The 12,100-nt window shown below is 38.0% G+C and overlaps 1 protein-coding gene across 10 annotated transcripts in view; it reads right to left on the bottom strand.

Annotated features, from left to right (window-relative positions):
• The window catches only part of LOC149225130 (nuclear transcription factor Y subunit A-7-like), a 167,706-nt gene extending 156,191 nt beyond the window's left edge, over nucleotides 1-11,515 (bottom strand). For 5 of the 10 annotated variants that reach the window (XR_016247636.1, XM_089376933.1, XM_089376930.1 and 2 more), the window contains exon 1: nucleotides 11,042-11,397. The gene's annotated coding sequence lies outside the window, so the exon portion shown is untranslated. Of the gene's footprint in view, nucleotides 1-11,041 lie in introns of all 10 variants that reach the window. The other 5 variants (XM_089376936.1, XM_089376938.1, XM_089376939.1 and 2 more) reach the window with 3 other exon arrangements.
• Nucleotides 11,516-12,100: the final 585 nt, after the last annotated feature.

The raw sequence follows: 12,100 nt of genomic DNA, 5'->3' as shown, positions 1-12,100 counted from the left end.
CCGTATCCATTTCAGTGCAACTTAGTAGCTTGCAGAGACTTCACATGAATTGTTGAGTAATGGCACAATGGTTCAAATCATCCAAAGACTTCAGGAGGACCCCAACCCCCCTGCAAGTTATACCTAGTAGCAGGATACCTTGAAATATAATGGGCACATATTTATGATGCAAGTCATTGTGGCATTTTCGCTATAACTTTCATTCTGCGACGTTTCAGAAGCGAAAAAAAAACCCCATTTGAGACGAAATGGCACTGAACCTCGGGTCCAAATTTCAGAGCTTTTCGTGCTATATTTGCGGAGATATGATCTGAGGAAGTTGGTCTTTTTGCAGACTCCTGAATTACATTCCAAATAGGTGACCTAGGGAAAATCGTCATAACATTCTCTCTGAGCATCGGATTGAAATTTCGTAAGAAGGTACAGAAAGAGGACGGACTGTAGTTTCTTGTATAAATTTTTCAAAGCTAAAGGTCGAAACAGGGACACGTGGCATGTCGTACAAGTTCGCTCCACTGAACTAGTTTATAATCAGGTCACTGTGGGAGATTTGGTATAACTCTTCCTTGGAGAACCCAATTTGGATCAGACTGGTGGCATTGGAAAGAGGACACAGAAGGCTACTGCAGGTCACAATTTCAAAATTGGATGATCTGAAATTACAGAGATACAACAGATGCAATATCAAACTCCTACAAAGTGAAAAAATGTGTGTAGATTTTTTTAAATTTTTGCTTAAGCTTGGTTTGAAAAATTATTTTGAAGGAATTCAAAGGGCATAGTAGAGCATTATTATCGGTAACTGATGCCGCGAGGAAAGAAAATGCAAACACCTAGTAAGCAACCTAAAAGCTCTAGCATGACTCATGAAGAAAAGGAATAAATACTACATGATATATCAAAATTACAAGACCAAGTGCAACAAATGTCACTCTCACAAAAGCTAACAGAAGCTAAGATAAATGGCGTGGAATCTAAGATAAAGGGCATGGAAATTAAGATGAATGGCGTGAAAGCTAAGATGGACGATTTGAAGATAGATTTGAAGAAAGATTTGAAGACAGACATGGCAGATTTGAAGACAGAATTGACAATTTTTCTACAAGAAATACTTACTAATGGTGAAAGAGTAGTAAAAAAAACTCATGATGCGAACAAAAGAAATGTTAATCATGATTTCATAGACTCTAATGTTAGATCGAAGACCCACCATATTCCAAAAATCGATATGAGGAAGTTTGATGACAAGGATCCCGCAACATGGATATTACAGATGGAGCAATTTTTCGATCTCAATAATGTGCAAAACACACAAAAGGTACGCATTGCAACTTTATATTTGGAACCAAATTAGTTTGTATGGTATCAATGGCTTTGTTCTCGTAATTCTCGTAAACAAATTATCACTTCGGCAATTTTTACGGAAGAATTGACAGCACATTATGAGGATACAAAAAGCAACGCTTTTTTTAGCCAATTGATAAGTCTCAAACAAAAGGGTTCAATAATGGAGCACATTGAGGAGTTCCAAAAATTGAACATAAGGGTAAAAAATATTCCAGAGGAGCATAGGATTGATGTGTTCATAGGGACTTTAAAGGATAATATCCAACATGATGTTTGCCTTTCTGATTCATTAGAGAAGGCATTCAAGTTAGCAAGAAAAATGGAAAGCAAAATTATGGCAACCGGGAAGCATACCACTCACAATTATAAAAATGAAGTGTTGTTGCCCCTAATCTTCCACAACCTATAAGGTTAACACTACAAAAATTGGAAGAAAAAAGAGCAAAAGGGCTTTGTTACAGTTGTGATAGCAAATACACTAAAGGTCATAAGTGTGTTGAGAAGAAATTATTCTACATAGATTGTGAAGAGGAAGAAGAAAAGGAGCAAGAAAGGTCAAAATATGAGGATATACTCCAGGAACAAAACCTAGATAAAGAAGAAATGAATCCGACCATATCTTGTAATGCATTGGCGGGAATTACCGCTCCTCAAACCATCAAGATAGAAGGGCAAATCAAGAAAAAAAAGGTAATAGCGTTGATTGATTCAGGAAGTACCCACAATTTTATTCATCGTAAGGTAGCAAAAGAATTGAATTGCTTCCTATATCCAGCACCAAAGTGTCAAGTGATTGTTGCAAATGGAGAAACAATAAATTGCTCTGGAAAGTGCCATAATATCAAGCTATCCATGGGAGAATATGTATTGACTAGCCCAATGCTTTCCATTCCAATGGGAGGTGCTGATGTTGTACTAGGAGTCCAATGGCTACAATCTTTGGGTACAATAGCTTTTAATTTTCAAGAACTATTCATGAAATTTTCTGCGGAAGGAAAGGAAGTTGAATTAAGGGGTATTACAAGGAAACCGGGAAAGATAATCAGCTCTAATGGTATGACAAAGCTTCTAAAAAAAGAACAAAGAGGTGTAATTGCACAATTATGTTCACTAGATGTTTCCACATCGAAATCCTCTATTTCTCCAGATTTCCAAAAAGTCTTGGACAATCATTCCAAGGTATTTGAAACTCCCAAAGGTATCCCACCTATTCGTGATCATGATCATGCTATTCATCTGATTCCAGGAAGTGTTCCTCCAAACATCAGACCGTACAGATATCCCTATGCCCAAAAGAGTGAAATTGAACGTATGGTTGCAAAAATGCTAGATGCTGGTATAATTCAACCTAGTCAAAGTTCTTTCTCTGCTCCAGTAGTATTGGTGCACAAGAAGGATGGATCATGGCACATGTGTCCGGATTGTAGGGATCTCAACAAGCTCACTATTAAAGATAAGGAGGAGGAGGAGGACATTTCCTACAACATTGTTCTCACTCAAAGATCCATAAAGTCTTTCATGTGTCCAATTTGAAGAATGTAGTAGGGCCAAACTATGGAGTTTAGACTAGCCTTATACAACTTGATGAAGAAGGGTCCATTTGCATTTAAATGGAAGCAAGTATTGGCCATGAGAGAGTAACGTATTTCGATGCACTATTCGGGAATGCAACAATCCTTTTTTGAACCCCATCTTACAATATAATTATGTTAAGTGTTGTTGTGGGTTTCAGCAACAATACTTTATTAAACTTATGTGCTGCTATGTGTTTCAGCAGCGATGCTTTATTCAACTTATGTGCTGCTATCAGTTTCAGCAGCAATACCTTATTAAACTTTTAATGATGTAATTATGTTTTGATGTTAATAAAAGAAATCGTTAAACAATGGATTGAAGGGTTGGAGCACCCATACTCACCACAATGGCATGAGTGGTAATTGGAAATGTGGGAATTGGTTGCTTGCTGTAATAAGTTATAACCCTTGTCATAATTGTTGAGCTGAATCCGAAATCCATCCGTTTTTCAATTTCCAAGAAGACGGTTAATGAGGGGGTTGGTAGTTGACCAATCGACTTCCCATAATTATGAGGGGAAGTTGGAAATGGTACAAACTGTCAATGGGAAAACACCCATCTCGAAATTGCTACCTTAACCCATGAAATCCCATGTTGAGGGAAAAAAGCGCAATCAATTTGTGTGGCAACACAGAGGAAATTGCACAAATGGGTCTGGGGGTAAAATAAAGTGAAATTTTGTGCAAAACTCATTCTAGCAGGTTGCAAAAACAATTGGGGCCCATTGTACCTGTTTGTAGTCTCAGAAGTTGAGCATAGGTGTCCTTAAACTCCAGCTGGAAAAAAGAGCTTGTTTTTGGATGTTTGTCGTGCAAGCACGGAAGCATTGAGAGGGGAGGATCTTGAGGGATTGTTGGGGCAGTGAAGAGACTTCCTTTTGCTGTGCAAGCCAACTGAGGAGACACCTGTGACTTTGAGAAGGCTCTAGGCTCAGAGGGTTAAAGGAAAAATTCTGTTGATTCCTGGTTATAAAAGAGAGTGGCTTTCATTCTTCCATCCTCTGCTTTCTCAGAGAAAAATTTCTCCTGATGGCATCATGGTTTGGCCAGGGCCAGGGCAGCTACCAAAAATCTAATACACAGCACAGCATATGTTTGGGTGGCAAAAGGCTTACTCTTCATCAGTTGCAGCAATGCAGACAACATTCATCATAACTGGTAAGTGTTTCTGCATTTTTAAATCTGTAGTGTAGTATTTGATGCATGTCTTGAAAATGACATATATGATCATGCGAATTATTTATTGCCTGCTGAATTTGTAAAATGGAATGAGGTGTTGGATATATAAGTGGCTGTATGTGTAAAATTTGTGGTCAAATAGAGGCAGTGGACCCTTAAATGACATTTCCACTTAAATTCCCTTGGTGACAGGGCAGTAATAAGTCTTGTGGCAGAAATATATTGGCTGGAAACTAATATTTCTGCAAGAAATTCCTTGAGTGGCTTTGAAGGATGATTCAGCTGAAGTCTGTAAAAATACCAGTCATGCAGGGAAGTCTTTGACAAACTTGTTCAAGGAAAGGCTGCCATAAATGGATTACTGGGGCTTGACCTCAAAAATAAAACCTTTAAACTTAAGTGAAGAGTAAGTGAATAAAGTCTTCACAGAACATCTGAAATTAAATGTTAAAATGTTCACTAAATAACTCATGGACGTTCATAAATCTGCTTAGGGATTAAATTGGGCTTGTATGGAAATAAAAAATCTTGCAGAATTTTCGGCAGCACTGTAGTATTTCCTAGAACTATCTTATAGTGAACTGCTGAATGATGCCTTACATTTTACTCTAAATCTCTTTAAAAGGAAATGATTTCCTGTGGTAGGTTCTATGTGCAGCAAGGGGCAAATAAAAGTTACTTAGAAGATGTGAGCTTGCCTATGAATTTTGTTGTGAGGATTTATACTTTATATGAACCTAATGGAACAGTTCCCCATACATTGTAGTTGGTTATGTTCAGATTTGGATGACTGTTTCATATTAATGATAAATATTTATAAATTTCATTATGTTTATCAGACTTGTAGAAGTGCGGCAAAACTCAGCAGGTGTTGCTACAATAAAACACCTGTAGTGACTGAATTGCCTAAGTCAAATGCCGTAATGGTCAGTGTGATTTTTTGTGTACAGGCACCCTATGTTGAAAGGGATAAAGCCACCCAACATCTCAAATACCTAGATTGTACTTTGAGAGATATAGGATATTTATCAAACTTGTAGGTGTTGTTGCAGAAAATATCTGTAACTGCTTGTTTTTGTTATCGAAAATGTTTTTTGATGCCTGTTGTTGCAGAAATATCTGTAGCTGCTTCCTGTTGTTGTAGAAAATGTTTGTAGATGTTAGTTGATGCAGGAAAGATCTGTAGCTACTAAATTGTTAATAAGTCAAATATATGATGAAAATGTAGATCAGTAAGCTCTTCTCTTTGGTTGTTGATATGGAATTATATTATCAAGATTGATTGTGTATTGATGAAGAAGAAGAAAAAAACAATACCCCAATACAGTGGAGGATATACAACCCAAAGATGCCACCTGGGAACCAATCATAACTTTACAGCAATTTCTATACCTCCAGTCTTGAGGATAAGGTTGCTTTTGAGGGTGAGGAGAAGGGCATGTTAGTGTTCCCTGCACTAACCCGCCATACTTTGAGGTACTTAGTTGTGAGTTAATTAATATACAAGACCATCTTATTTGAATAATCCCATTAGATTGTTAGTGCATAGTTACTTAATGTAAGAGTCATTTGAACACATGTCATATTGGGGGAGATAACATCCCATTATGTAGATCGAACAAGGGTCAACTGGAGAGAGCGAAATGGCTTCTGCTACACCAGCGATTGCACTCCGCACCCCCTCTTTCTCCTCCTGCGGGAGTTCCTTCAATGGGACAGCTCTATCCGCTGCATACATCAAGTCTTCGTCCCTTACTCCTTCCAAGTATCCCATCTCTTGCCGTGTTCTCAAGCAGGCTGATGCAGAAATCATAACGACCCTCGCCGGCAAGGTCTCTCCCGCAGATACAGCCTACGGCAAAGCAATACTCAGATCTGACAAAGACTCCACGGTATCGACCTCACCGCAAGCAGATCTGCCCATATATAGGCTGGATCTAGAGTCATGCTTATCTTCTGGCTCATACTCTAGATCGGATCTCATTGTTTTAATGAATACGCCCTTACAACAAGTGGATCTGCTCCTGTATAGGCTGGATCTGGTGATTTGCATATATTCGGGCATCTACCCCAGAAGGGCTTTAGTTTTTGGCGATGAGGAAACCCCATTGCCATCCCTACAGGCTGAAGACAAGAAGGGGACAGGGCATCCACACAGATCTAAGAAGCATGGCTATGCTGACCCACCACGGCTGCTACAAGTAAAGGATTGTGATTCGAATCGCCCAGATCCAATAGATCCAGCAGCCCTTATAGCAGATCGACCCTTGTCAAGGATAGATCTACCCACCACAGATCCAGATCCGGATCTAATACAATTTTTTATCAAAACTTTGCCAAGAAGGACTATCTGCAAGCGAACCTGGAAGGGGAGGTTGATAAAAGAATTGAAGTATGAAATCCAAGTACATACAAGCATATCAGCAAGCATGCGAAGCTTGATATATGCAGGATCAATACACAGTACAGGATTATGGAATTGTCTCAGATTCAACCATCATCCTAAATTCGAAATTGAGAGGTGGATGTTCTAGATCTAGCTCAAAGGGCACAGATTCCTTCAAAGATGCGGTTAAAGGGAAGGGGGAAGCCAGCACCAAACTAGCGGTTAAAGGGAAGGGGGAAGCCAGCACCAAACTAGCACCGCCACCAAAACTACCTAGACCCTACATCGTGGAGCAAAAATCACAGATACCAGCCTTGGCAATCTCTCTACCTGAGGTAAATGAGCTTTACATGGATTTCTATACTAAGGTTGTCATATGCAGATTCAATGGTTTTTAGCCTAAATTAGATGCATTACATCAATGGATCTACTCCACATGGTCAACAAATTGTGATATCCATCTTCTAGGGGGTTTTTTTATTTCAAATTCGACAATCAAGGATAGGGGGAATATGCCCTCAACGAGGGACCATGGTTCTGGGGCAATGCAGGACTTTTCATGATTCCTTGGTTCTCAGGGTTTGATGCCACTACTATGGTGGTTTCTAAAATGCCTATTTGGGTCAGGATACACAACCTCCCACTACATTTCTGGCATCCCAAAGTATTAGAAGGAATGGGGAATTCGATAGGCAAATTTCTCAAAACAGATGTGGAAAGAGTCTCAAGAGGCATATTCACCTTCGCCAAAATATGTGTTGAGGTAGATCTTAGTCAAGGATTACCTGACAACATTATTCTGATCCATAATAATATACAGTGGACTCAACCACTAGATTATGAAAATATGTCACTCTGGTGTCGTGGCTGTCAACAAACAGATCACCTTCTCAGTACCTGCCCACAAGCTAGAAAAGACACCACAAGAAATAAGAAACAATCACAAAAACAAAGAGGTTGGCAACGCACAGAGCATCCAGATGAAACAGCAGAAAAAGAGGAGACAGCAAAGAACACTGCAGACAATATGGAGCAGACTATACAAATCAATCCATAGAAGGACAACACAGAGCACAACTCTGCATTAATACAGCGACCCAGCAGCACGAGCAGCACACAACAGGGAAAGAAACTAGTAGCAGTAAACGAATCCATGGATCAGAGAGATCGGATTTGGACAAAGCATATCTTACAAATACCAATGAGAATCAAATGTCTATTGTAACTTCCATGGACAAAGCATATCTTACAAATACCAATGAGAATCAAATGTCTATTGTAACTTCCATGGACAAAGCATATCTTACAAATACCAATGAGAATCAAATGTCTATTGTAACTTCCACTCCCAACATTGGTGGTTGGCAAAAGTGGAAAAAAAGAAAAGTAGGAAAGAATAGATTAGTCAAATCGGGACTTGCTATTACTGCATATGCTCATTAGCATCTACAACATGTAATTTTGCTCTTTTTGAATAAAATTACGATTTTTCCAGGGGAAAAAAATGTAAGAGTCATTTTTATTAAATAAAGCCCACGAGGTGGCTGGTACAAATTAATGGTGCGACCACAAGCAGTTAGGCTTTTGCTAGTAACTAACTATTTATAGAGCTAAAAGGATATTTAATGTTTGGTCAAGGATTGTTATCCTAGGAAAACTATTTATAGAGATAGAAGGCTATGTAATGTTTGATCAAAGAATGTTATTTTATTGAAGGATAAGTAATGTTTGGTCAAGGATTGTTATTCTAGAAAAACTATTTATAGAGATAGAAGGCTATGTAATGTTTGATCAAGGAATGTTATTATATTGAAGCTTTGATCATAGGAGATTATTCCCTCCAAGAGGCCTGTGAATATTGCTTCTCCGCACTTACAATTATCAGAATCTTGTTCGTGTTATGTTGTTTAGGATGGATTAGAAAGACAGTGTTGCATTTCATACATCTGAATTTTTCATTGACAAAGAGTAAAGTGAACTCACTGCAATTGCCACTGCCAGGCAACCTATCAAGTACCAAGCCGAGTACAGAATAGACTGTTATCAAGTACCCAATAGAATAAAGCACAATTCAGAAGCAGAGTTCCACATGTTGAAAATTTCTGAAATGGCGACTCAAGCACATAATAGAATAGAGTATGAACAGAATTTTCCAGGCTGGAAATTTTTTATATTCTAGCACACTGATGAAAGCATTGATCAGCATGCCTCTTTCCCCTCTAGCTCCTCCACTGACAAACAACGTCAGATTCTCTTCAGCTGATTAGACTAAACTAATAGTGTACAGTCTCGTGTGCATTTTTGGAGGGCCAACAAGGGCTTAAGGCAAGTGGCTTGCATATGGGCTGGATCATATGTGAAAATACTGCAAATGCTACCAGTTATACTTTAACACGAGTGGCTTATATTTTTAAGTAAGCAGCACTAACGAAATGCATCCGGGGGGGGGACAAACGCTCTGTTTAAACAAAGATGAATGTGTAAGTAGAAGACATCTATCAACCCAATCTTCTACACATTTTCTCGCAGTTGCAACTAAAAGAAGATAAAAACTTGCAGCAGATTTATGTAAATGACCAATACACATCGGAAAACCCCAGATTGCATATAAATTCCAGGCTAAAACCTCACATAAACAAAGTTTCTTCAAATTGGCGCTCAAAATTGCCAAGTCAACAACAGAAACCCTCCTATTGAAAATTGCAGATTGTGCAGTACTGTTGCTTATACTTTAGCATAAGCAGCTCTAAAAATGCCTCCCAAGGCACAAGCATCCTGTTTAACGAAAGATAGAGAAAGGATTGGCATTGTAGCCCGAAGCCCATAGATGCTCCCTTAAGACTTTAAGTTCTGATCATTAACTACCTTCAAGAGGGAAGTGATTTCATACACTTTATTGAAACATGTGACCAACCGGACTGACTTAATGGCCATGACCAGCCTAACTTATGTACCATGACACCCTCTGCTAAACAGCAGCTCCCTCTCGAGAAAACAACCACATGAAGTAACAAGAATCAATCCCTGGTGAGAACGTAGTAGAGCCCCACTTTCATTGACCCCGCTGACCTCTCATGGCTCAAAGATAAAGAGAGTAAGAAGTAGAAAGGTATCAATTTCATCTTTCTCCACAGTGTCTGACAGAGGCAGTGCAAAATCTCTATAGCAAATTTATGTGAATCACCTATATAATGACATAAACCCTCATTTATGTGAATCACCTATATAATGACATAAACCCTCAAATTGTCTCTCAATTGCGTCTAGCTCAAGTGACCATAGAATGGAGAGTGTTCCTCTCTACCCAAGTTCTATTTCCATATGTGACATATTGAGCTCTATTTCCATATGTCGCATGTTGAGCTCATAATGAGTATATTGCTGTAACATGTGCCTTAAAGAATTTAGGGTGTACCCTGGATACCATCCTCATAATGAGTATATTGTTGTAACAGCTTTGAGCCCTGTTGTTGATGTGGTCTTGTGCCCTGAAGAATTTAGAGTCTACCATGGATGCCATACTCAGAATGGGGAAGTGCCTAGGGGTTCCTGGAAAAGAAAGATTAAAAAAAAAACAAAAACTCTGGAATTGCATAAAATTTACGATTTAAAACTTCTCTCAAATAGCAATTCCTTAAATTTTCCCTCAAAATCACCCATACAACGACAGAAAGATAAACAGAGAAGTAGATATACATATCAAACTAATCTATTTACACTTCTCGCGGCTGTAGCTAAGATAAGCTAAATCTTTACAGCAAATTCATGTATATCACCATTACAATAACATAAACCCTCGGACTGCGTATAATATACAGGCTAATACCTCAAACAAAGAACATTCCGTCAAATTTACACTCATAATCACCAATTCAACGACATAAACCCTCAAATTACGAATAATTTACAGGCTAAAACCTCATATAAACAGTGTTTCCTCAAATTCGCAATTAGAATCGCCAACTCAATGACAGAAACCCTCTAACTGCATAAAATTTAGAGATTACGAACCCCAGAGAAGTCCATTTCCGTCAAATTTACACTCAAAATGGCAATCCGACGACAAAAAACTTGAAATTTAGCGACTACAAGCCACTAGACACTTAATTTCTGTCAAAATTAAACTCAAAACAGCAATCCGACAACAGAAACCCTCAAAGTCCATAAAATATTCAGATTACAACACCCTATGAAGTCAATTTCCGTCAAATTTAAACTTAAAATCGCCATTCGAACTCCATACGGAGCCCTTCCCTTCCAATTTACACAAAAATAACGAAAATTTCGCCTATCAAGTAACGGCCCGGTCAAACCGTCCAAAATCGGCGAAAATGATATTATCCACAGAAATAGCAAACGCAAAATAACGGAAAATACAACTTCTTTTCTTCCATGAAAAACAATCAAAGGACTGAGAACAATCTTCTGCCGTCCGCCGACATTAAGTTTCCACCAAATTACGCTCTAAATATTTCAATTTCCAGGCATTTGTGGCCAAGTTTAAGCACTCGGCGGTGGTAAAATAAAATCACAGAAGACGGGAAGCTCAGCTTACCTTTGACCGCCTCTGCTAGACTTTGCTGGTCCCTGGTAGCAAGATCACATCAGCCAATTAAGAGAAAGATTTCGCATACGGAAGAACCTCCAAGCTCCAATCAAAGCCTTTAAATTTGCTTAGCCTTTCCAGTTATCTACATACGTAACATACCGCGTCTTTTTTAATTAATCAAAAATCAGTGTCTTCATATTGTAATTAATATTTCAATGGGAAATAGCAAAGAAGCTCGTCATCGAAGTAGTCCATTTTTTTCTTTAACTTATCTGTAATCAAAATTTCCATTTCTATTTCCTTTCTACACCACCCTTGATACTCTTTGGGAAAATCTTGAAACCTGATACTCGTGACAAAATCTTCAAAATGTTTGACTTGCATGGCTTCTTGTCTCCTCGTATTCAAATATATAATAATTCTTTAAAAAATGCTCCATTCCTCAGGCATTGTTCACTCTATTTATAGGGTATGTAAAATTGTTTATTGGATTGTGGTGCACGGTAGGTAAAAGCGTGCGTTCTGATATACAAGTTTTCTCTCTTATAATATAATAAACATAAACATAATAGATTTTCTTTGTTCGGTCAAAGTAATTAAATCTATACATTTAGATATATTCAAAATAAAACAGAATATTAATTAAGGAAACGTTAATAATATTATACTATAATTTTAGGATATAAAATTTATTATTTTGTTTTATTTCAATAGTTCTAATAATATATTATTGAATTTTTAACATAATTACATCAAAATTTATTTGTCTACGCCTTGCGTTTAAAATCAACAAGTGTGATTCATCCACACTTGTCAAGTGTGATTCATCCACACTTGTTGGTTTGAAACGTGTGGACAAATGAATTTTGATGTGATTATGGTTCCAAACTGTCGACAAATAAATTTTGATGTGATTATCGCCCAAAATCTGTTTCAAAAATTGGATATGGATCACACAAGCCTCAAAGGGCCACTGCAACTAAGGTTCATCATTTTAATTACATCTTGTCGTAACGATGAACCACACTTGTTGGTTCTTGTTGGTTTGAAACGTCTCAATGTGAT

Source organism: Pinus tabuliformis, chromosome J (assembly GCF_031772625.1).
Source record: "Pinus tabuliformis cultivar Carrire ecotype Pingquan chromosome J, CPIR1, whole genome shotgun sequence".
Taxonomy (NCBI): Eukaryota; Viridiplantae; Streptophyta; class Pinopsida; order Pinales; family Pinaceae; genus Pinus; species Pinus tabuliformis.
Note: the sequence above shows the minus strand (reverse complement) of the source record. Positions and strands in the feature narration are given on the sequence as shown.